The sequence below is a fragment of the Rhineura floridana genome, chromosome 8 (genome assembly GCF_030035675.1).
Source record: "Rhineura floridana isolate rRhiFlo1 chromosome 8, rRhiFlo1.hap2, whole genome shotgun sequence".
Lineage (NCBI taxonomy): Eukaryota > Metazoa > Chordata > Lepidosauria > Squamata > Rhineuridae > Rhineura > Rhineura floridana.
In genome coordinates this window covers 83,650,601-83,674,677 of record NC_084487.1, presented here as the reverse complement: position 1 = coordinate 83,674,677, position 24,077 = coordinate 83,650,601, and the positions used below count along the sequence as shown (strand labels likewise).

Genomic DNA, 24,077 nt, shown 5'->3' with positions numbered 1-24,077 from the left:
GGTCCCTGCAGGGCTGACCCAAGTCATGTTGTTTCTTGAGGTAAGACAGTGAATGGTACCCTACACTCCTCTAGCCCAAGGGACCCAAGGATGGCAGAGTTAGTTTGGCACCCAGGGAAGAAAATCCCACTAAGCAGTTCTACTTGGGAGTAAAAATATAATTATAAATTAAATAATTAACAAGTGGCTCCCCTTTCATGACACTCAAAAGCAACTGCTTGAGGAAGCCATCTAATTTTCCCTAAAGGTAGGGCTGGTCCTATTGAAGGGACCAAATCTGGGTGAAAAGCAAGGTCTTCAGTTGTTGCCAAAAACTCAATAGGATCAATGCCAGTTCTGTCTCAGACAGGAGAAAGCTGGGGCAGCACCACTAAGAAGACTCTCTCTTGCATTGAAATTCTACTCAGAGTGGTACCACTAAGAGAACTTTCCCAGCTGATTAACCTGGCAGGCCTATATGAGGGCAGATGGTCTCTCAGGTATGCAGGCCCCAGGTACAAGGGCTTTGTAAACCAATACAAGTACCTTAAGCTGGGTTTGGTAGCCTACTGGAGGTCCAGAGGAGTTCTTTTCAGATTTCTGTTGAATGCTTGCAGTAGACCGCTGCTGGTCACAGCATTAGACACTAATTTTAACTTCTGAGTCAAGGACAACTCCATTTAGAGCACATTGTAATAATGCATTCTCAAGGTTACCAGCAGATGGGTCACTGTGGCATGGCTCTCCTGTTCTAAGAGTAGCTGACAGCTGGCAAATCAGCTGGAGCTGGTAAAAGACACTCAAGTCCCCACAGAGGGTTGCTTGCATGCTTTATTTATTTATTTATTTATTTATTTATATTTAACACCTTCCACACACACAGCTCTCAAGGTAATGTACATGATACAATAAAAATAGCTTTTAAAAAACAGATAAAAACAATACAGGAAATAACAGCTGATACATTTTCAAACAATAATGAAACTCATGGCAGAGACCTATTTATCCATCTGGGAAAGCGTATTGGAAAAAAATGTCTTCAGTTGCTTCTGGAAAGTGCAGATAGTGGGCGCCTGCTATATCTTGACAGGAATGCTATTCCACAGAACAGGGGCGGCTACACTGAAATCCTCCAATGACAGTGACAGTTCTAGGAGCATCCCAAGACTATGCAACTGTTGCTTCAGAGGGAGTGCAAATCCATCCAGATCAGGCAGCCTACCTAATTTCTGAACCTGGGAACCACCCATTGACAGGACCTCCATACTGTGAGGATTCAGCTTCAGCTTATTGACCCTTATCTAGCCCACCACTGTATCCAGGCACTGACCCAGGACTTCCACAGTCTCATCTGGCTCAGTTGATACAGAGAAATAGAGTGGGTATCATCAGCATAATGAAAACACCTTGCTCCAGAACCCCTAATGATCACTCCCAATGGCTTCACATACATGTTAAACAACATTGGGGCAGAATGGACTCTTACAGAACCCCATGTCCCCAAAGTCAATTGGTTGAGCAGGTGTCATCCAAAACCACTCTCTGGCAGCAGCCCTGCAGGTAGGAACAGAACCACCAAAACTTGATGCCTCCAACTCTGACCCCACAGAGTCACTCCAGAAAGATGTCGTGTTTGATGGTATCAGAAGCTGTAGAGAAATCAAAGAGAATCAATGTAGTGTCACTTCTTCTGTCACTCTCCCTATAAATATCATCTATCATGGTGACCAAGGCTGATTTGATTACAAAACTAGACCTGAACTCAGATTGTGATGAGTCTAGATAATTTGTTTCTCAACAGAATTGCCAGCTCTGTCCACTTCAAACTCTCATTCAGCAATCCCTTGGATCCCAAAAGTCTCTGGGGATGGACCATTTTAATAGGTCCCCCATCCCTGCAGGAGGAAAATGTCCCCATCAATCAAAATCTCAACAGAAAATGGTCTGACCATTCTACAGCAGGGAGATCACACCTATTATCTGGGAACTTATCAGGAAATGGGTTGGTTCACATCTTCCTAATCACATTTACATTGGAATCAGTTTAGTGAGAAAAAGGTATAAAACATGAGGGGTTGGGAGGGGTCAGGAGGTCCTCCTTCTGGAGGGCTCAACAGCTGCTTTTCTTACCCCCTGCTCAATGCATGAATCCAAATCAAAGCATTCCCAACAGATGGCTGTCCAGCTGTCTCTTGAATGCCTCCAGTGTCGGAGAGCCCACTACTTCTCTAGGTAATTGGTACCATTGTCATATGGCTCTAACAGTTAGGAAGTTTTTCCTGATGTCCAGTCGAAATCTGGCTTCCTGCAACTTGAGCCCATTATTCCGTGTCCTGCACTCTGGGACGATCGAGAAGAGATCCCGGCCCTCCTCTATGTGACAACCTTTCATGTACTTGAAGAGTGCTATCATATCTCCCGTCAGTCTTCTCTTCTCCAGGCAAAACATGCCCAGTTCTTTCAGTCTCCCCTCATAGGGCTTTGTTTCCAGTCCCCTGATCATCTTTGTTGCCCTCCTCTGAACCCGTTCCAGTTTGTCTGCATCCTTCTTGAAGTGCGGAGACCAGAACTGGATGCAGTATTCAAAATGAGGCCTAACCAGTGCTGAATAGAAGGTAACCAGTAATTCACATGATTTGGAAACTATTCTTCTGTTAATGCAGCCTAATATAGCATTTGCCGTTTTTGCAGCCACATCACACTGTTGGCTCATATTCAGCTTGAGATCAATGACAATTCCAAGATCCTTCTCACATGTCGTACTGCTGAGCCAAGTATCCCCCATCTTATAACTGTGCATTTGGTTTCTTTTTCCTAAGTGAAGAACTTTGCATTGATCCCTGTTGAATTTCATTCTGTTGTTTTCAGCCCAATGCTCCAGCCTATCAAGGTCCCTTTGAATTTTCTTTCTGTCTTCCACGGTATTAGCTATGCCCCCCAACTTGGTATAATCTGCAAATTTGATAAGCATGCTTTGTACCTCCTCATCCAAGTCGTCAATAAAAATGTTAAAGAGCACTGGGCCCAGGACCGAGCCCTGTGGTACCCCACTCGTTACTTCCACCCAGTTTGAGAAGGAACCATTGATAAGCACTCTTTGAGTACAATTCTGGAGCCAACTGTGGATCCATCTGATAGTTGTTTCATCCAGCCCACATTTAGCTAGCTTACTAACCAGAATATCATGGGGCACTTTGGCAAAAGCTTTGCTGAAGTTGAGATATATTATGTCCACAGCATTCCCACAGTCTACAAGGGAGGTTACCCGATCAAAAAATGAGATAAGATTAGTTTGGCAGGATTTGTTCTTCATAAATCCATGTTGGCTCCTAGTAATCACTGCATTGCTTTCAAGGTGCTTACAGATAGACTGCTTTATAATCTGCTCCAAAAATATTCCAGGGATTGATGTTAGGCTGACTGGTCTGTAGTTCGCCGGTTCCTCCTTTTTTCCCTTTTTGAAGATAGGGACAACATTAGCTCTCCTCCAGTCATCCGGCAGTTCACCAGTCCTCCATGATTTTGCAAAAATAATTGACAGCAGTTCTGAGAGTTCTTCAGCAAGTTCCTTCAATACTCTAGGATGCAGTTTATCGGAACCTGGAGATTTGAACTTGTTCAAAGTGATTAGGTATTCCTTGACCATTTGTCTATCAATCTCAAGCTCCAATTCTGCCCCTTCTACTTCATGTTTCCCGGGAGGGTCATAGACCCTTTTTCGGGAGAAGACTGGGACAAAGTAGGAATTGAGCACTTCTGACTTTTCTTTGTCATCTGTTATCATTTTGCCATCCTCATTGAGTAGCTGTGCCACCATTTCTTTTCTCTGTCTTTTACTATGGACATACCTGAAGAAAGCTTTTTTTGTTGCTTTTAGCATCCCTCGCTAGCCTCAGCTCATTCTCAGCTTTAGCCTTCCTGACACCATCCCTGCAATTCCGTGATACCTGCCTGTACTCTTCCTTTGTGGCCTGGCCTTCTTTCCACTTCCTGTATGTGTCCTTTTTTGTTTTCAGGTCAGCTCTAAGCTTTTTGTGAAGCCACATTGGCTTCTTCTGTTGTTTCCCCCCTTTTTTCCTTGTTGAAATTGCTTGCCATTGCGCTTTTAGAATTTCCTCTTTTAGAAACTTCCACCCATCTTCGACTCCTTTTCTCATTAGGGTGGCTTGCCATGCAACCGAACTTACAACTGTTCTGAGTTTATTAAAATCAGCTTTCCTGAAGTCCAGGATGTGCGTATGGCTACTCTCAGCTTTCGCTTCTGTTAAAATCAAGAATTCAAGTATGGTGTGGTCACTTTCCCCCAGAGTTCCCGTAACTGCCACTTCATCCACCAAATCATCTCTATTGGTTAGAATCAAGTCCAGGATAGCTGATCCTCTGGTTGCTTCCTCCACTTTCTGTACGAGGAAGTCATCTCTAACACAAGTCAGAAATTTCTTGGAGGGGCCGTGTTTGGCAGAATTTGTCTCCCAACAGATATTGGGATAATTGAAATCTCCCATTACTACTACATCATGCCTCCTCGAAACATTGGCAATTTGCTTTTCAAAATTACATTCTCATCTTCTCCTTGATTGGGTGGTCGGTAGTAGACTCCAAGCACCACATTCCTTTTATTACTTGCCCCATTAATTTTAATCCAGATACTCTTGGTGGAGCTACCAAGCTCATCTTCCTGTATTTCTGTGCAGGGACATATATTTTTAACATATAGCGCAACTCCACCTCCCTTTTTATTCCTTCCGTTCTTCTTGAACAAGTTGTATCCTTCAATTGCTGTATTCCAGTCATGGGAGCCATCCCACCAAGTTTCAGTTATACCTATCAAGTTGTAATTGCCGTCCTGTATTAAGAGTTCAAGTTTGTCCTGCTTGTTTCCCATGCTCTGCACATTAGTATACAGACATCGAAGACCATGTGATTTATGGCTTGGCTTCCTTACTACATTTTTCTGAGGACTGTTACTGGGCCATATTACAGCCAATCTCTCTGGTCCCGCTACTGTGCATAAGCCTTCATCAGTTGTTACCACCAAGTTTACGTCTCACATTTATGTTTCACTGGGTACCGTTTATATCATACCCCCTACTTCCATTTTGCTTCCATCAGTCCAAAGGAAAGAACATAGCCTGCCCTTTTCCACTAATCGTTGCTTAAAGTACATTCATGGTATTTTTTTACTTTTAAAACAGCTCTGTTGTGCAGATCTGCTCTTGTGTAAAACAGCTGTATAAAAATAATTTAAAAATTGTTAGAAAAGGTGACAAAGGAAAATGTAGAAATGGAAGGAACAGATTTTCATGGGAGCAGTTACAAATTCTTGCCTGGCTTGGAGCAACACACACCACACAAACACATACACGTGTATTTACTGCTCTTTTGTGAAAATCTGGTATATTGAAAAACTTTTTTTAATTTAATGTGTGTGCACCTCTCTTTCTAGCTAGATTGAGTCTTGGCAGCTCAAGCAATGCAGCTGGCATAGCTTTGTACATGTGAGCATGTGAGAAAAGCTGCAGATGCCTGCTTAGCACAGGCTTGGGGGGTGGGGGTGGAGATGAACCATCCTAGTGATGATTATACAGCTTACAGGCATGTGACCAATTTTCAGTTACTCGCTCTGTGTGATCATGAGTTGAAACAGGGCTGAATGGAAGCAGCAGTGTGTGTGTGTGTGTGCGTATAACAAACACATTTATAAATGTTATTAGCTGCTCTGGGCTCTGTATAAGAAAGAGTGGGATATAACAAACAAACATATTGTGGCAATGAATCCATTTCACAATATGCTGTGTGAAGAAGTACCTCTTTTTGTCTGTTCAGAATCTTCCTACATTCATGTTCTAATATTATGAGAAAGAAAAAAACTTCCTGTCCACTTTCTCCATACAATGCAGTTTTTCCTAAACTAAAAATGGGTGTAACCTTTCCTCTTGGGGGAGTTGTTCCAGCCCCATGATAATTTTGGTTGCCCTTTTAAAAAAATTAAATTGATTGATTTTCTATCTACAGGTGAGTTATTGATATCTAGTGCAGGTAAGTAATGACATTTTCCAGCTCTGAAAATAACTGTCAATATCATAATGCCATTATACAAATCTATGGTGCAACAATCCTTGGAATACTTAATTCAGTTCCAGTCACTGTACATAAAAAAAAAAGTTGTAGAACTGGAAAATGTCATTACTTACCTACATGATGATGCCCAAGGGCCCATTCATGTCTGGTGGCAACCTTGACTTCATTGCTCACCAATAACCCCAGGTCATTTACAAACATTTAGTGACCCCACTTCTTACATCTCTCCACTGTAAGAACTACCTATTTATTTCTACTCTCTGCTTCCTGTTTTTTAACCACTTATTGATCCATGCACATGCCAGTCTTGCCCCTAGTATTCCTGTCCCCACCCAATCCAGCCCTCCCCTTCCTGTATTGCACAGGAAAGTCTAAAGGGGGCTTAGAAACCTCCCCATGATCTGGGACTCTGCATCATGACAGTTCTCAGTCACAAGGAGTCTTCTATACACCCTCATCCAAACATGCTTAGAAGCACCCTTCAGAGGTGGGCACAGCCCTCTACCCAGCCTACTTTGTTAGGTGGGCCAGCCACATTTCTATGTGGGGCTCAGGGGGGACACACAGCACCAGCCAATCCTCCCTCTTCCCACTCATTGGTGGAGAAGATGTGAGAGCCAGGCTAGAAAAAGGGAAAGGCAGTGACTGTTGAGCCTCAGCTAACCCAGAATGGACCGGGAGGGGGGAGGCATGAGTTTCAGGTGCCTCCGCTGCCAGAGGAAGCAGAGTTGGGAATTGTTGAGTCTGAGCAAGACCTTGCCGGAGGGGGTCAGTCTGCACACCAGCCCGTTCCCACGGGTACCGCACTCTCCGAAGAACAGAGCGCGCCACACCCAGCTGATGCAGAAGACTTGTTGGGGGAGGCTCCAGAGACAGTGCTGGCTCCTCCCTTGCCAAGCAGTTCCCAGGAGGATACCAGTGTGGCACAGCCCTCTGATCTTGAGCCTGTTGCTCAGGAACAGGTGTCTTCCGATGAGCCGTTGGAAACACGCCCCTTGTCCCCTCACTCCCGCCGCCGCGAGAAACGGACAGGGCAAAGACAGGAATTATGAAGGAGTCAGAGATTCCGTTTGAAAACGTTCCCTTCTTAAGCTTGCCGCTTACAGTGGGGAGTCGTTGAGTCAACTTCCTTCACATGCTGCAGAGAGTGTCTAGAGTGTAGTTAGGGATTCTAGTGAGTTAGCGCAGGGTTTTCTATGAAGTGCAATGCCTTTGATGTATCCATTACTCTAAGAAAATGAGATTTACTTGCACCGACGCTTCAGCCTCGTCCTTCCAGCTCTGGACGGGACAGTGACCTTCCCCCTCATTCCTCCTCCATGCAGATAGTGTGATAACTTACATAATGGGCTATGTATATTTATTTATTTATTTAGGTATAGAAACAGAATAGGATCACATTACAATGTAACCATAGTCAAGCATTTAGGGAGAGTGGTGCTAAGAACAATATGCATACATTTCTTGTTGAAGACAATGAGATTGCTCCTCGTCTATATGAGCCGTGCATCTGAGCCATGGGGTACAACTAACAGTGACTCCCTAAAGACCACAGTGATAGGGCAGGAATATAAGGAATCAGGTGGTTCTTGAAGTATCCTGGACCCAACTTGTGAAGGCCTTGTACATTAATCGAAAAACCTTGAACCTAATTCAGTAGTGTATAGACAGCCAAGGCAAGCTTTTAAACACTGGAGTTATATGCTGGCCATATTCTGTTCCCATCAATAGTCTAGCCGCAGTACTAGCACCAGCTGCAGCCTCTGGACCATGCAGAGGATAGCCGCACATACAGCACGTTGCAATAATTGAGGGATGAGGTTACCACTGCATGAATCACGGTAGCCAGACTATTCCTGTCCAAGAACTAGCATACCAGCTATATCTGATAAAAGGCACTCCTGGCCATTGCAGCTACCTGAGCTCCCAGTGACAAAGATGGATCCAGGAGCACCCCCAAACTCTGAAACTAACATAAGAACATAAGAAGAGCCTGCTGGATCAGGCCAGTGGCCCATCTAGTCCAGCATCCTGTTCTCACAGTGGCCAACCAGGTGCCTGGGGGAAGCCCGCAAGCAGGACCCGAGTGCAAGAACACTCTCCCCTCCTGAGGCTTCCGGCAACTGGTTTTCAGAAGCATGCTGCCTCTGACTAGGGTGGCAGAGCACAGCCATCACGGCTAGTAGCCATTGATAGCCCTGTCCTCCATGAATTTGTCTAATCTTCTTTTAAAGCCATCCAAGCTGGTGGCCATTACTGCATCTTGTGGGAGCAAATGCCATAGTTTAACTATGCGCTGAGTAAAGAAGTACTTCCTTTTGTCTGTCCTGAATCTTCCAACATTCAGCTTCTTTGAATGTCCACGAGTTCTAGTATTATGAGAGAGGGAGAAGAACTTTTCTCTATCCACTTTCTCAATGCCATGCATAATTTTATACACTTCTATCATGTCTCCTCTGACCCGCCTTTTCTCTAAACTAAAAAGCCCCAAACTGTTCTTTCAAAGAGAATCCAACCCCATCCAGAACAGGCAACTGGGCAATCTCCTGGACATGAAAACTGTGCCTCTGTCTTCCTGGCCCTCATCCATTCTACCACTGTATTCAAACTCCAGACAATGGTACAGATCATGCACAGCCTCTCCTGACTCAGATGTTATGGAGACATAGAGATGTGTATTACACTCCCTTTAACCTATTGCCTTCATGCCCTGAGTTTGGGCTTCCTGGAGGCATCTGTTTGGCTATTGTGACAAATGGGATACCAAACAATATGAATATCTGATCTGATCCAAGGGTTCTTCATCTCCCATATCTGTCTTCAGACACTACGACTTTCCCTGGCCCCAAAGTATTTCTTATTCAACTGACCAAATGCATTCCATGCAATTAAAGAGGACCAGTCTATATACACTCCACAATCTCTCCATTAATATGAGTGATTATTTATAGTAAAACACAATGTTCACTTATCAAATGTCTTAGAACAGAATGGTTTATTGGACTAATTTTACTAAGTACTAATTTTACTGCTGTTATGCCCATCTTACTCACTAGAAAAGCCACAAGTAAAAACAAGAAAGTTAGCATTGTATAAATGCTGGAAGGAATTTTATTGACCAATATAAAAATGTAGTTACACATATTACAGTTTTATCACATGATCATCTATGATAGCATTCAGAAACCTTTACATATGATATTTCAGAATATTAAAAATGGAGTGTAACCTTAAAAAGATAAGACATCTGAACCACAGATGCTGATTTCAGCTGCAATCCTAACTTCACTTACCTGGGAGAAGGGCCCACTGAACTCCGTAGGTTTCACTTTTGAGTAGACATGGTTAGGATTATGCTGTTCTTCAAAGGTTGACAGTGCAATCTTATGCATGTCTACTCGGCAATAAGATCCACTGAATTCAATGGGACTTACTCACAGGTAAATAGAAAAGTTGCGTATTAGAACTTTGTATTAAGGCCATCCCTTGGGCTTTGCTGTGCTCTGCTTTTCAGTTTCAGTTTCAGTTGTGTTCTCTATCCAGCCAGTAGTAAAGAAGCATATTTGTTTGCCGTCAGTAAGAAGTAAGACTTTGTTTATCTGCAGTTATTATGATGAGCAGAGCAGGATTGGCTGCTTATTGCTCAAGGGTGAAATACAGAGATAATTATGGCAAAGGATGAAAACAGCCATAGAGGAATAGAAACATTGCTGTGCACACAAGGTGGCTGGCTAGCCAGCCACCTAGGCTGTAAAGGTAAAGGTGTCCCCACACTTGTAGTGTGAGTCGTTTCAGACTCTTAGGGTGACGTCTTGCAACGTTTACTAGGCAGACCATATATATGGGGTGGGATTACCAGGGAAAGCATATGCTGGGTACTCATTTTTACCGACCACGGATGGATGGAAGGCTGTGGACTTCGACTCCTTTTACCGGAGATTCAACTTCCTCCTTCCGTTGGAATCGAACTCTGGCCGTGAGCAGAGCTTTCGGCTGCGTTACCGCCACTTACCACTCTGCGCCACGTAACTCTGACCTATTTTTTTAATTTCCACACAGCCATGTGAGTCAACATTTTCAGTTCTAACTTGGATCAATCAGAGTCTGTCAATGACTTGAACACATTTAGCAAATTTGGCTTTTCTTGCATTCGAAAAAGAAAGGGCAGCTAACCTTAATTTCAATAAATTTTCACATTACTTTAATTCTAGGAACAACCAAAGACTGCAACTGTTCTAAAGTATAAATTTTAGGGGTTATGCATTTCTCTCTCTCTGAAAATATGTATTGTGAACCTGCCATTCAGAAAGCTTTCTTGCATGTTTTTCAAGCATTTTTATAAGTTTATGAAAGGAAGTTATTATGCAGTAAATATTTTGCCCCACCTAGTGAGCTGCTACGCTAGCTTTCAGGCAGGTGGGTACTGTTGCTTATTGGGAGAGGGGTGAAGTAGTAGGGAGACTGGTGCAGCACTCCTGCTGATGCATTTGCACTGTGCCAATATCCTTGCTGCTTCGCCACTCCCCTCTCGGTAAGCAATAGTGACCCACCAGCCAGGAAGCTAGCAAAGCAGCTGTCCCCCACCACTACCAAGCAAGCTGCTTCTCTGTGTACATACAGGAATTCAGATTGCATAAAGAGATAGTGTGTATGTAAAAGCCCCTCTCATGTTGCATGCTGTGCCCATGGAGCTTGGGAGTGGGGCCAACCTTCATCAGCACATTCAGTGAATTTTGGGAGGAACATCTGAAGACTTTTTTTGTCCAATAAGCAGCGAAGGCCTAAAGTAGTAGTTATTGGCACATCTTCTGGCATTGAATTCCATTAATCAATTATGCGCTGTGTGTGAAGAAGCGTTCTGTTGTAATTTGTCTCTGTTTTGAGAAAAAGGCTATAGTGAAACAGGGATTCCAGTAAGAGGTATTAGCTTGTACCAGGTTGTTAGGGTGCCTCTGGGAACACACACACACAAACAACATCCCTATAAAGAAGGGTTGCCAGGCTCAGGGTCTGAGAGTGATTTTTAAAGATACAGAAGACCTCTTGGAAGCTGGGCCTGGCAACCAAGAGGTCATTTGTATCTTTAAAAGTTGTGCAGGGGGAAGGGAGAATTTCACCTTGTGGTTTTTCCCATTACAGTGTTGCAAGAAAACCTGCACTTGGCTGAAGTTTCTTTTCTCTTAAAGATACAGAGTCATTCTCAGGCCCTGAGCCTGGCAACCCTAGCAGAGCCAATGCAGCTTTTGAACACTATCATAACTGCACAAGAATATGCCACTGAATCCTACCAATATGCACAGAATGTTGTAATAGAAGAGGGCACTTCAGATATCCTCATCTGCCTAGGTAAGAACATGTGCAGTAGTATTTTTAAAGAAACAGGGCACTTTTCAAAGAAGGGAATTGTAATGTTCACTGACAAGGAGAGCCACCAAAATAGCAGATCCATTTAGCCTGGCTGACTGTTTTGAATGTGTCCTGGTTATTTAAGTTGCTGTCCCATGTGTGTTTCAGTAAATCAAAAAACTGCATTAAAATGCATTTTACAGTAAGGGCAGAATTAAAGCTGTCATAAGGAATGAGACTGGTCAGTGGTTCAGATTTAAGCCTTTAAGTATACATGTAAATTTTTGCATCTCATTTACTGATCTGAAAAAGCAGTGACTGCAATCCAATACCCACTGAACTTGGTGGGGCTTACTTTTGAGTGCATATGGTTGCACTGTGAATCTATTTTTGAGTGCTCTCTGCCTTTACTATTCTCTTCTAGCAGTATATCCTGCTGCAAAATTTTTGACAAAATACACTGAGAGTAGCTTTAAAACTGTGGATCTGGAAAGAATATTAATTGTTTCAACATATATTTTCTGCACTTAGAAGGATGACTCTTGCTATTTTGCCTTTAGGAAGAAGAGTAACACATGGCTCAGCCACATGTGATAAAGTCCTGCTTTCAAATAAACAGCGATTAGTGAAACAATAGGAGCTTCTAATCCTATTAATACTCTGGAAGATTGCAGTGATTGTGTGGCATGGATAAAGTGACTTCTGGCTTGTGCCTGTTTTATTGCAGCAATAATAAAAAAAAAGAGGTGACCCCCTTTCCAGTCTCAGGTGGAGCGAAGCATGTGAATGTGTTTGCTACAAGATGTGTAAAAAGGTTACTGCTCTGAGCTGCTGTCCTTCAGCTAGTGCAGGATAGCTAGATTCATATCTGTTTCACATGCAGGACTCACCTCTCAATGGACCATCTCTTCCTCCTTTCAGGATCCTTCTTAGCAGACAAGTAAGTGCATTCTAAAATATGCATGAGGGTGGCATGTGGTCTCTGTCCTTAATTGTCTATAGTATTACAGCGATCTCTGCAGAGTGCAGTATGGGCATGATGTATATTGTAAATGCAGATCATTATTCTGAGCACACAATGCATTGTTTGTTGCCTGCTTGTGTGCCTTTTGTGCTTCACGAACTAGTCCTTCATCTGAAAGAAAAAAAGACTGTTTGGGTTATGGTGACAGATTGGGAGGGAGACATGATAGTATGCAGTGCAGAAAAAGTCACTGTCACACATGTGATAGCAAAAAAAAGGGGAAAAAGACTTGCCTTATAATATTCCTGTCAGCCATCTTAACTTCTGGCAAATTAAATTTTCTGACTGCAGACAGCAAGAGGCATGGAACACGAACAGAAAATGTACTTCATTTTATGTATATGATAATAAAACTGGCTTAGGTATGACCCAGTCTACAGAAAGTGATCACCTTCTAGCATTTTTGAAGGAAAGACAGGCAGTCCCCCCCCCCCGGGAAAATACCTACCTTAAAATTGTCATCTAAAAGCCAGTGAAGGGTGAATTCTTTTTTGTGTGCTATGCTTCGGTGTTCCTGTTGAAAGTGCACACCCACAGTTTCCCATCTCTTCACATATAATATGCATCCCTACAATGACTATTTTGCTGCAGAATAAATAAACTTGCACACTGGGAGGTGCTGCTGCAGGGGTGAGACTGTGCTGGGACCATCAAGGGGCAAGTTTTTCTGCCTGCCTTGCCCCCTCACCCCTGCTCTTAGTAACATTTTTCTGGAGACTGTCATTTATCAGGAGGAGCTGCAGACTGGGAGGTACTGCTAGAGGGGTGAGACTGTGCTGGGACCATTAGGGGGCAAATTTTTCCAACTGCTTTGCCCCCTCACCCCTGCTCTTAGTAACATTTTTCTGGAGACTGTCATTTATCAGGAAGATGAGTGCTTTTGGTTTTTAGCTGTTGTTGCTTTTTAGAAATGCTAGGATTTTGTTGGCTTGAATGTTTGTACATTGTATTGTTTTTAATTTGTATTTTGTATTTGTGTTTTTCTATTGGTGTGTAAGCTGCCTTGGGGGCCTTTTTGGCAAAGGCGGCCTAGAAATAAACCATAACATAACATAACTTGCATATCTTCACATATCAACCTGCATACTCATAATCAAGAGGTTGCAGCTGTGCTTCATGACTGCACTTCCAGAGACAAATATAAATGTGCATAAGGCTTACAGCAGTAAATGGCTTTTATTACAAATCAGATGCAGTATATGATTTGACAAAAACCAGTTATATCTTTCCCATTTACAATAACTAATTGTAGAAGACAATGGGAAGAAATTCTGCTTCAGGCACATATTTAAAAGGCAGTTTAGACACTTCTTAGCCCCATTTTAGTTTTGGATTTGCTTGTTACCTATTTCATGATTTGATAAGGTAATTAAAGTTAAGGGTTCATGGCACCATCAGATTCTGTGGATATGAAAAGGAAAATGAATACATTTTTGCAAACAGTTCAATTGCAACATTTTCTTCTGGGAACTTGGAATTACTTTTGTTTTTGCCTATACATTTATTCCTTTAAGTGACACATAGCTTATAAAGGAGATTCAAGAACCTGGTCAATGAAAGGGATTGAGGTCACATTTGGATTATTGCACTATGTGAAATCCATAGCATTCATTTATATGGTGGGAGATGCAGAAGAGTTTGAAGTTGGGTAAAGTCAATGTAATGACTTAGTAATGGAACTGAATGATGCAGAAAGGGCTAGGGAGAGAAGACTAGCCACAATGGTTATGCTCTACCTACACCGTTGGAGACAATATCCCCCTGAATGCCAGTTGCTGAGAATCCCAAGTCAGGGTAGTACTCTCATGATCAGGTCCTGCTTTTGGGCTTCCCATAGGTATCTGGTGGTCACTGAGGGAAGAGGATGCTGGCCTAGATTAGCCATTGGCCTGATCCAGCAGGCTCTTCTTATATTCTTAAGAGTACAAAAAAAGTCAAACAGAAAAACAAACAAACTAGGATGGGATACCTAAGAGTCAAGAACAGGCTCTTCGCTACCCAAAGGCTGCTTCTTAAAAGGGGATACAAAATAAGTTAATGTATGCTGAATGTGAATCTGCATCTGAATTAGTAGCCTTGCAAGAAACAGCCAAATCTGGAGGACAGAATTTTTGGATGTGCAAACTAGAAGTATAGTGATCTTCAGCACATTTAGGTCATATCTATGCTAATCCCAAGTCTTAAATAATAAACCAGATCTCAGAATACATTTTTCCACCACTGCCTAGCATCAGCTATTCATCTACGAATATAAGGGGCAATGACTGGCACCAGGGAGTGAAGGCAAAAAGTGGATCCTGGATATATGGTTTATAATGATTACCTAGGTTTGGGACTGGAATCCCAGTCAGAGGATCTGTGGCAAACGAAAAGGTGTATATAGAACTTGTGTACAAGGATTTAGTTGTGTGTTTATTTTATACCCAGAGTATCCATATATGAGATAAATAAATGTTTTCCAGTCAGAAAATAAAAGATGGGATGCAAATAAAAAAGATTAAATGTATGCAGAAAGCCACGTATTGCTACTACCTCTGTTTCTCTTGGACAGCGGTGATTGATCTTCCAGATGTTGCTGAACTCCAACTCCCATCAGCCCTAGTCTACATGACCAACGGTCAGGGATGATGGGAGCTGGAGTCCAACAACCTGTGGAGGGCCACACAGTTCCCCATCCCTGCTCTAGGATGTGGGAAGAAAGCCATCCATCACAGGGTAGCTATGGAATCTGAATCTACAGGTCCTATCCCCCCCCCAGTGTTTTCTTTTTATTTAAATCAGCCACTTCTAAATAGCGAGACAAAACCATGGGTGGACAATCAAGATGGGTCAGCACAGAACCCAACAGGATTTAAAATCAAGGTTATGGAAATGGACAAATCAGTTATGAGTAAGAAGAGTTTTGGTGCTGAATCTTTCCATTAATAGACTATTAATTGGCAATGCCTGCCTTCTTGTACTAAGTGGAAATGAATGTTAAAACACTTCCCCTTCTTCTTTTGATGTCAGAACAGCCTACAGATGGCAAACTTGGGCCCAAACTACACGACACTAAATTTGTCTTGTCTTTCTTTTAAAAAAAAAAACACACAACACCATGCACATACATTAAATGTAAAAATGCATTTGGTATCATATCTAGTTTGGCCTTTGCTGTGTGTGTGTGTGTTGATGCAGTTAGGAAGGCATGGTGTAAAAGAGAGGAGAATCTGGATTGCATTGAACATGCTAGCTACAGTTTATTTTGGCACAGGAGCATGGAATCCTGTCCTATCAAGTGTGGATGTGCAGGGGATAGGGTGGAACTTGACTTTTCTGAAGACTGTGAAGTTTTCCTGAGTTTTTCCATAACAAAGTGCAAGATCATTCCTATTCACTCAGATTTGTTTTCTTTTCTTCTGCTCCTCTCTGGGCATCCTGATTTGGCTGGCCTCTCCTCCTGAATCATTTTCCTCATAAGCAAACCTTTCCCCATCCTGCTGTTTGGCTGAGCATTCCAACCCACATTTTCATCCAGTAGTGTAGTGGCAAATTCAGAAGTGCAGGGACCCCTTCATGATAGTCACATCACACCCACACCCGTTTCACTTTTCCTTACCTCCCTTGCTCTGTCTGTCAGCTCTCAAGTCCAGATTACACTACAACAGATGTCTCTAGGAGCGAATCAGCATGAAAAGGGAGGCTGCATATTAGCGAAGAGCGAAGAGCCTTCTCAGTGTCTGACTCACCTCCTTTCACTGATTGGCTCCAATGAACAGGAAAGGACAAGGACTCTTCTCGGACCCTTTTTCTGTTGATTGGCTCATACATAGGGACCTGGCTGGAACCCTGCTCCCAAGAAAGTAACAGGTCTGCGACTCCACACACACACACCCAACCCCCTGGAGTTCTACACCCGTTTCCATCCCTCTCAGCATCCTTCCCTTCCCAAATGCCCTCTTTCTCCACACCCTTATCCCTTGAGGAGAAGCTACTGGCGCAGATAAGACCTCTGGTGAAACTCCGGGTCAGGCAAGAACTTCAGTTTGGCATTGGGCATGTGCGAGGGGGCTGCGCCCATGCCAATGACGCGGGGAGAAGGCTGCCTTGCGCCGCCTTTGCACCTGCAGTAATGTGTCACCGCGAATAGGGAAAGAGATGGGCGGGCGGCAGCTGCCGAGCGCGCCGGTTGCCTTTCCTCACCGCCTTCCGGCTCTCCGGGTGGGCTTAGTGGGTTGCGCCGCTGAGCGAGCCTCCCTCCCGAGCCCCGACGCCACCCTCGGACTTTGCCCGCCCGCGTCTCCTCTGCAGCTGCGAGGCTGCGCCTGCTTTCCCACCCGAAGAAGCCTCCTCTGATCCAGCAACGTTTCCCTCGTTGCCAGGCTCAGGAGTGACATCATCCCTGTCCAATCAGTGGCCGACGCTCCCGCGCGCCGCCACCCTCCACTTTTGCCCCCATCGGCTCGGTTCGCCCACAGCCCCCTTAGGCAAAGGCAGGCAACTGCTAAGGCGTTTGGGGTTGAGACTCGCTGAGAAGAGAGGCGGGTGGGCGCGGGGACAAGCCGGCAAACAGGGCGCTCCCAGGTGATTGCGGTTGACGCGGAAAGCCTCCAGCTGTGCAGCAGCAGCCCTAGACTCCCCCTCCCCTCCTCCCTTAGCAGCGCTACCACTGCACAGGTAGGACTTGGCTTTTTATTGTTATCTGCACCGAGGAAGATTTAAACAGTTTGCTTGTTTCCTTACATCCATAAATGTCCTGCCCACCCTTTGGGAGGGATGGATGGATGGGTGGCTGCTGTTGCTGCCATGAGGGGGGGGGGCGGGGGAGAAGGACCGACTCTCTGGGAAAGGACTTGTGTGCGTCTGCAAAAGTATTCCAGGTATATGCTGTTACCGGCGTCATCCTGTGGGGCTGTCTTGGGGACTGGCAGAACCTAGCTGAGCTGCTCTGAATACGGCAGAAAGATAGAGCAACTCTCCTGTTGAAATCTTTCAAGCAAGTAGACAGCTGGATTTTGCGACAGCTGCAATGCCGACAGCAGTTGGCGGCGACTCGAATGATAAGATGTAACCGCTTTAGGGTGGGAAAACATATTGCGCTGAGATGATACAATGTCTCATCAAATTGAGGTGGCCAATCCCTTTTTCTCCTCCTTTCCCCGACGTACCCCCTCCTTTCCAGCCTTAGAATATCTGAAGTTAAAAGCAGTGGATCCCCACCTTTCAGCAATCCTATTTCCTGCTTGTTCCATAGTGTAGTGGTCCATTTGGCTTTTGCTCGGGCTGCGACGATGGGAAACAAATTCATGTCGCAGATGGCAAAAATTGGTTTAGCTTTTTATTCTTTTTAGAGTTCTCCTACTCCCGTTTTCTCAATTGCACTATAGCTCAGGAGTACGTTGTAGAGATTTGCTGAAGCAACAAGGAGAAAGAAGATGCTCAGGCTTGGGTAGGTGTCGCTCAGGGGTGACGTTTTCAGGGCGATAATGTTCACACAAGCGTTCCTAATTAGTTGTTAATTTGCCATGAACTCATGGGAGTATTCACTTTGAAGGCCCAACATAACAACTCACTTTGGAGTATCACTTCTGTAGGGAAATGAGCCAATGAGGCAATACTCAATTTGATAATAGGCAGATCGTTATGAAACATTTCAGGGATACAGAAAAGGTAAAGTAACGTATTGATTGATTGATTGATTTATATCCCGCCCTTCCTCCCAGCAGGAGCCCAGAGAAGCTACTATTGGGGGCTTCTTAAGTCTAAGTGAAATCTGTGAAATGGGTTTTTCAAATTCTAATTACCAGCCTCCCCAAAGGAACCTTTTAACATATCCTGATTGCTGTTTTTAACATTTCAGCCTTAAATGAGGTGCATATATAAAGCAGGAAGTGGGTCACATAATTCAACATAAACTTGTTTTTTTTTAAAAAATCCTGTTACATCAAATTAGCCTAGACTTGCACAGAAATAGTTGGGTTGAGAGAGGAATGCAATTTTCTTTAATATTTAGAATAACTTCTGGTATATGTACGAATATTGCAGACATTAATAGCTTTCGTTGTAATTCACACATCCATTTTAGTGCTGCTGTGGTGGTTCTGCAGGCATCTTGTGTAGTTTGCATTCCAGAAGGCAGGTTGGTTCTCTCTGACAATTTTGTCCAATGGTTTATATGTTTGTAGACTTATTTCAGAATTCTGTATTTGAATGAAATGTACTTTTGTTTTCTTCATGACTTTATTTTAAATATTATGCTTTTAAACATTTATCACTTAGTATAAATGTTGCAGTGTATATGTTGTAATTCATCTTGATTATAGTAACACCTGCTGGTGAGAACTAAGAAATTGCTTTCAGAGTCTGCCACTGCTGAGCTTTTGCAATACCACACTCAGACCAAATAAATGATATATGTATAAATAAGTTTCACTGGCTTTGGTAGAGATCATTTCTAAATTACTGCTTTCACCTCCAGTCAAGACCACTGGTAGGTAACTTTGGAACTAGTAACTGAGATCTTTGCTATATAATGATACCAAAATCACTGTGCTACGCAGGTGCTTGTTGTTGCTGTATGAAGACATTGGGATATCTAGGGTCCATTACTGGCACCTGTTGCTGGTTCCCAATGCGTTTTTCTTTGCATTTCTTCTCTGCTCTGTGCCACCATCTCCAGTTCCATCTTCACCACCTTCTACATACTGACTTTCCTTGGGGCTACTCAAGGCCTGTGTGCCCTGAGGAAAGGCAAAAGCCAAAATGCCCAGTCTAGAGATTACCTGCATCATTGGCTCCTAAAAGAACCACCAGCAGCCTCAAGAACCTGTTGGGGCAGCCACTCTTCCACCTTCCCTGGGACTACTTAAGACCTGCTTTCCCTGAGGGAAGGCAGAAGTAAGGAAGCCCAAGCCAGGGAGCTTGAGCCATCAACTCCTGAAGGGACCATCAGTCAGCCAGTGAGGACACTCTTGGTCTATATTTTATAACATTTATTTGTTTTAATATTTTAAAATTATAAACTATCTTGGGTATAAAAGTGGTATATAAATGCAATAAATAAATTAAGGTTTTTTTTTAAAATGAAGGCAATCCTTGGTCAGAAACATTGCGCAAGTAGTATAGATAACCAGAGCTCATAGTTCTGTGCAGTCGGGGGTGGGGTGAAAAATTGTCCCAATTGTCCTCAAGAATATCCATCTGTGCTGGATTAGTTTCAATTATTGCAGCCTGAGGATGTGGACAAGGTGTTTGAAGAAGTGCAGCCAGACACCTGCCCCCTTGACCCTTACATCTGTTGGGTTCTTAGAGCTAGCCATAGGGAGTTGACTGGGTGGGTCTAGTGAGTGATTAATGCTTCATGGGAGGAAGGGAAGGTACCATGTGCCTTGAAGGATCCAACATTGTCACTGGGGGCTCAAGTGGCCTCTCGCCAGTGAAAAAGACTAGGAGTGCCTTTTTCTAGCTCTGGCTGGTTTGTCAGCCTCACCCCCCCCGAGATGATTTGGCCACAGTATTCCATGCTATAGTAACTTCCAGATTGGATTATTGCAATGTGATCCACGTGGGGCTGCACTTGAAGACAACTAGGAAATTTCAAATGGTCCAAACTGCAGCAGTCAGATTCCTGGTTGGAGTTCCCTTTAGATCTCATATAACTCCTGTTTTAAAATGGCTGCATTGGTTGCCCGTTCATTCCAGGGTCCAGTTCAGTGTGCTCATGCTAGTGTTTAAAGCCTTAAATGACTTCTCTGCGGACCTCTCGGGTGTTGAGATCAGCAGAGGGGGCCACCCTCGGAAGCTCGGGTGATGGTGGCCTGGGGTAGGGAATTCTCTGTGGCAGCCCCTAAGTTATGGAAGTAACTCCCTGCCCATTGAGGTGTGTCTTGGCAACATCATTGTACACTTTTAGGCAAATGCTGAGGACAAACCTCTTTATTCTGGCCTTTGACACCTGACATGTATATTTTTAGGACCCACCTTATTTTGTGATTTGAGGTTATTTTTAATGCTGTATTTTAAAATTGTTGTAACGTGCCCTGGGACCTTTGGGTGAAGGGTGGGTAATGAATGTTAATAATAATATAAGATTTTGACAACCCTTTGCTATTTTTCTCCATGTTTTTGCCATAGGTAAAACGTCATCTTGAGCATAACTGTTGTACAAATGCAGCTTTTTGCACTTTAAATGCCTTCTATGAAATTCCACTTTGGATGTTTATTTGAATCTCTTTTTCTGCACCATGAATGCACACTACTCCCATAAATAACCAAACATTACAAAATGTAATCCTACATATTTGGACCATATATGTAATAGCCAATAATATTGGATAACAGTTGTATGTTTTCAAATTCCTCCTAAAAGTCAATAATGATGGAGACACACACACCTCACTGCGGAGGGCATTTCACAAATGGTGAGCCATCATGAAAAGGCCCTGTCACTAGTCAGTGCCAACTGGGTATAAAAGTAATCACATTGAATTAATTATATTCAATAAGACTGCATGAGATCATAGAGCTATGAAATGGACTTAGAGCAGAGTTTGGCCCTTTGTCATAAGGATGAGTCATGCATATATACCAAGCACCTCTTCCCTTAACCTTCACCTACCTGTATAATCCAGACTGTAACATTCTCACAAGTACAGAACAAGCAAGGTTATGTATGCGTCAATAATACTATAACCCAAATAGCTTGTTGGTTAAAAGCAAGGCAATCTTTCTAGTCAATTATCTGGGTGGATGGAAAGGGAGAAAAAGGGAACTAGATCCTGAGCAAAAAGGAAAACCTATATACCTTACCCAGCCTTTCTGGGAGCCATACCTAAGACTACTTAATCTTTTATCATCCTGGCATTCAAGCAGGGAAGCTGAATGGGAGTCATCTTCCACACTCACAATGCGTGCTCAGGTAAAGAGTGGAGAGTCTGACCATTAGTGATCTGAATACGAAACTGAGGTGTATTTTTTTTCCTGATTGTGTTAACACAGAACACAAGTGTGTGATCTTTTGTATGTAACTTGGCCCACTAGCACAAGTCCATCCTACACAACACCCTTTATTTGATGGTAATGAAACTGGATGGAGATTTGGCTCTCCTGACTACAGCACTATGATTGAAATGGAAATGGACTGCCTTCAAGTCGATCCTGACTTATGGCTACCCTATGAATAGGGATTTCATGGTAAGCGGTATTCAGAGGAGGTTTACCATTGCCTCCCTCTGAGGCTAGTCCTCCCCAGCTGGCTAGGGCCTGCTCAGCTTGCCACAGCTGCACAAGCCAGCCCCTTCCTTGTCCGCAACTGCCAGCTGGGGGGCAACTGGGCTCCTTAGGACTATGCAGCTTGCCCACGGCTGCACAGGTGGCAGGGCACGTACCCCTGAGCTACTCACTGTGGAGGTGATCTGTAGCTGGCCCTTTACACCCAGGAGACACGAGCGGAGATTTGAACTCACAGACTCTGGACTCCCAGCCAGGCTCTCCTCCCCACTGTGCTATTACTGCTTAGGTAATACTTCTGTACATTTGGGAGGGGGTGACATCTTTATATTGTATTCTCTGATAAATAACTTCAGAGGGAACTTTGTACAAAAACCCCTTCTGCCAATCACATTTGTATCTTGCCATCAGAGTGGTGTACAAGGGTTTTATCCATTTTTTAAAAAAATCCTTACAACAGCTCTGTGACATAGATGAGGATGGGAGATGCCCAAGGGCATCTGGTAAGATTTAAACATGGGTCCCCTTAGTCCCAAGTCTAATACCCCTATTGTGCCCTCTCTTCTATTTTTGTAAGCCTGCAGGCAGGAACTGTCTTGTTTTATTCAAGACAGTCTCTAAGCCATTCTGTGAGCTTTTTCAGTTGAAGAGTGGAGTAAAGATGCTTTAAATAAATGTATATACTAAATATCTTCTAGCTAGCCTTGCTGTACAGCATTCCTATGAGGTCAGGAAATAGTGTAAAAGCAATTTGCATTTGTAAATTCCCGTAAGATATTCCTATTTTGTGTTTTAAGGGATCAGCCATACAGCAAATGATTCTTAAATATTTTGGATGGTTCCAAGATTTAGGGAATGTTCAGTGCTGAAGGGAAAAGACATCTTGTTTAGAGAAGATGGGCTCCTGATATACCAGTAAGTACAGAGAGTTGGTGAAACATAGTGGCTGAGAACATGAACTATGGAGCCCCAATCTGAATCTCACCTTTAGCATTATTTCACATGGTAGCCTTAGTCAAGCCAGTCAAGATAGGTTTAAGAAAATAATTATAATGGAGGTCAATGGAGAGTGCTTATTTGCCGTTAGGGCTATTCATGAGAGCTGGCTTTTTCTTTTCCATTCATGTGTTCAGCTCCAGGCTGAACTGATGTCCCACCGCCTGGCGGCTCCTAAATAGCAAATGGATGCCATAGAGCTACCTGCCACCTCTTCCGCCGGCACCCCTTTCACCAGCTTTCTCGAGTTCGATTGCTCTGTGAAACATGTTTTATAGAGAAGATGGGATCCTGTGGGATCCACTAGGTTTTCCAGGATACAAAGTTGAGTAGGCTCCTGTATTTTCAAGAATATTCTTCTTCTCTAACCCCTTACTGAGACAGGTTTTTATGGTTTTAATTTATATGTATACAGCTCCACAAATGTAATGCTTTGTTCCCACAGCTGTTCAAGGGAGCTACTTAGGTTTTTCTATTTTTAATATTTATAAATGTTCTGAATAGAGATCTCATAGCCATTACTTCTTGCAGTTACCTTGATATGACTTGCTGATCCCAGAGTCATTCTTAACTTACAGAAATTATCTCTGCCTGCTCCATCAGATTTTATTTCTTTACCACAAATTGTGGGGTTGGCATTTAATCACACCCTTTCCTCATGCCCATAAATTCAGTGGTACCTATTCAAAAGATCATCTATCAGTGTATATATTCCAGTCATGGTTAATATTGAAACTATCATTATTGTTTGCAATTCATTAAGGATTGAACAGATATATTTTTATTATGTATTTATCTCATGCCATAGTATGAGTCATGCTGCCAAATCTTTCAAGTTCCACCTTATTTCTGTGTTGCCCCTTCAATGTAAATATTCTCAGGGAAGCTTAGACAATAAAGCAAATATTTATTTATTTATAACATTTATATCCCACCTTTCCTCCAAGGAGCTCAAGGTGGCAAACAAACATGGTTCTCTGCCCTCTCCATTTTATCCTCATGACAAACCTGTAAGGTAGGTTAGGCTGAGAGACAGTGACTGGCCCAAGGTCACCCAGTGAGTTTCATGGCTAAGCAGGGATTTGAACCTTGGTCTCCCAGATCCCAGTCCAACACTCTAACCACTACACCACACTGTATAAAAGTTCATCAAAATATTATAGCAAAATTAACCATCATGAAATGGCAGGAATAAAATCAGCATACAGTTTTAATAATAAAATACTTGGGAAAATAAGGTCTTCACCTAGTACTAAAATGATAGCATCAAGCAAGTCTCTTAGGGAATGAAAATTCCATCAATAGGGTGCCCTCAAAAAAGGCTCTTTCCTGTCATTATCCACTTTGCATTTGATGGCAGGTGTACATGGAGGACCTTTCATAATTATCTTGGTGCATGAGAGGCTAATGTAGTTTCACTGTCTGCGATGAGCTCTTCCTTGAG

At 43.2% G+C, this 24,077-nt stretch overlaps 1 protein-coding gene across 2 annotated transcripts in view; it reads left to right on the top strand.

The window, feature by feature from the left end:
- The first annotated feature begins 16,640 nt into the window (after window positions 1-16,640).
- Window positions 16,641-24,077, top strand: part of CNTN1 (contactin 1) — a 326,339-nt gene continuing 318,902 nt past the window's right edge. For both annotated transcript variants that reach the window (XM_061639947.1, XM_061639949.1), the window contains exon 1: window positions 16,641-17,086. The gene's annotated coding sequence lies outside the window, so the exon portion shown is untranslated. The remainder of the gene's footprint in view (window positions 17,087-24,077) is intronic.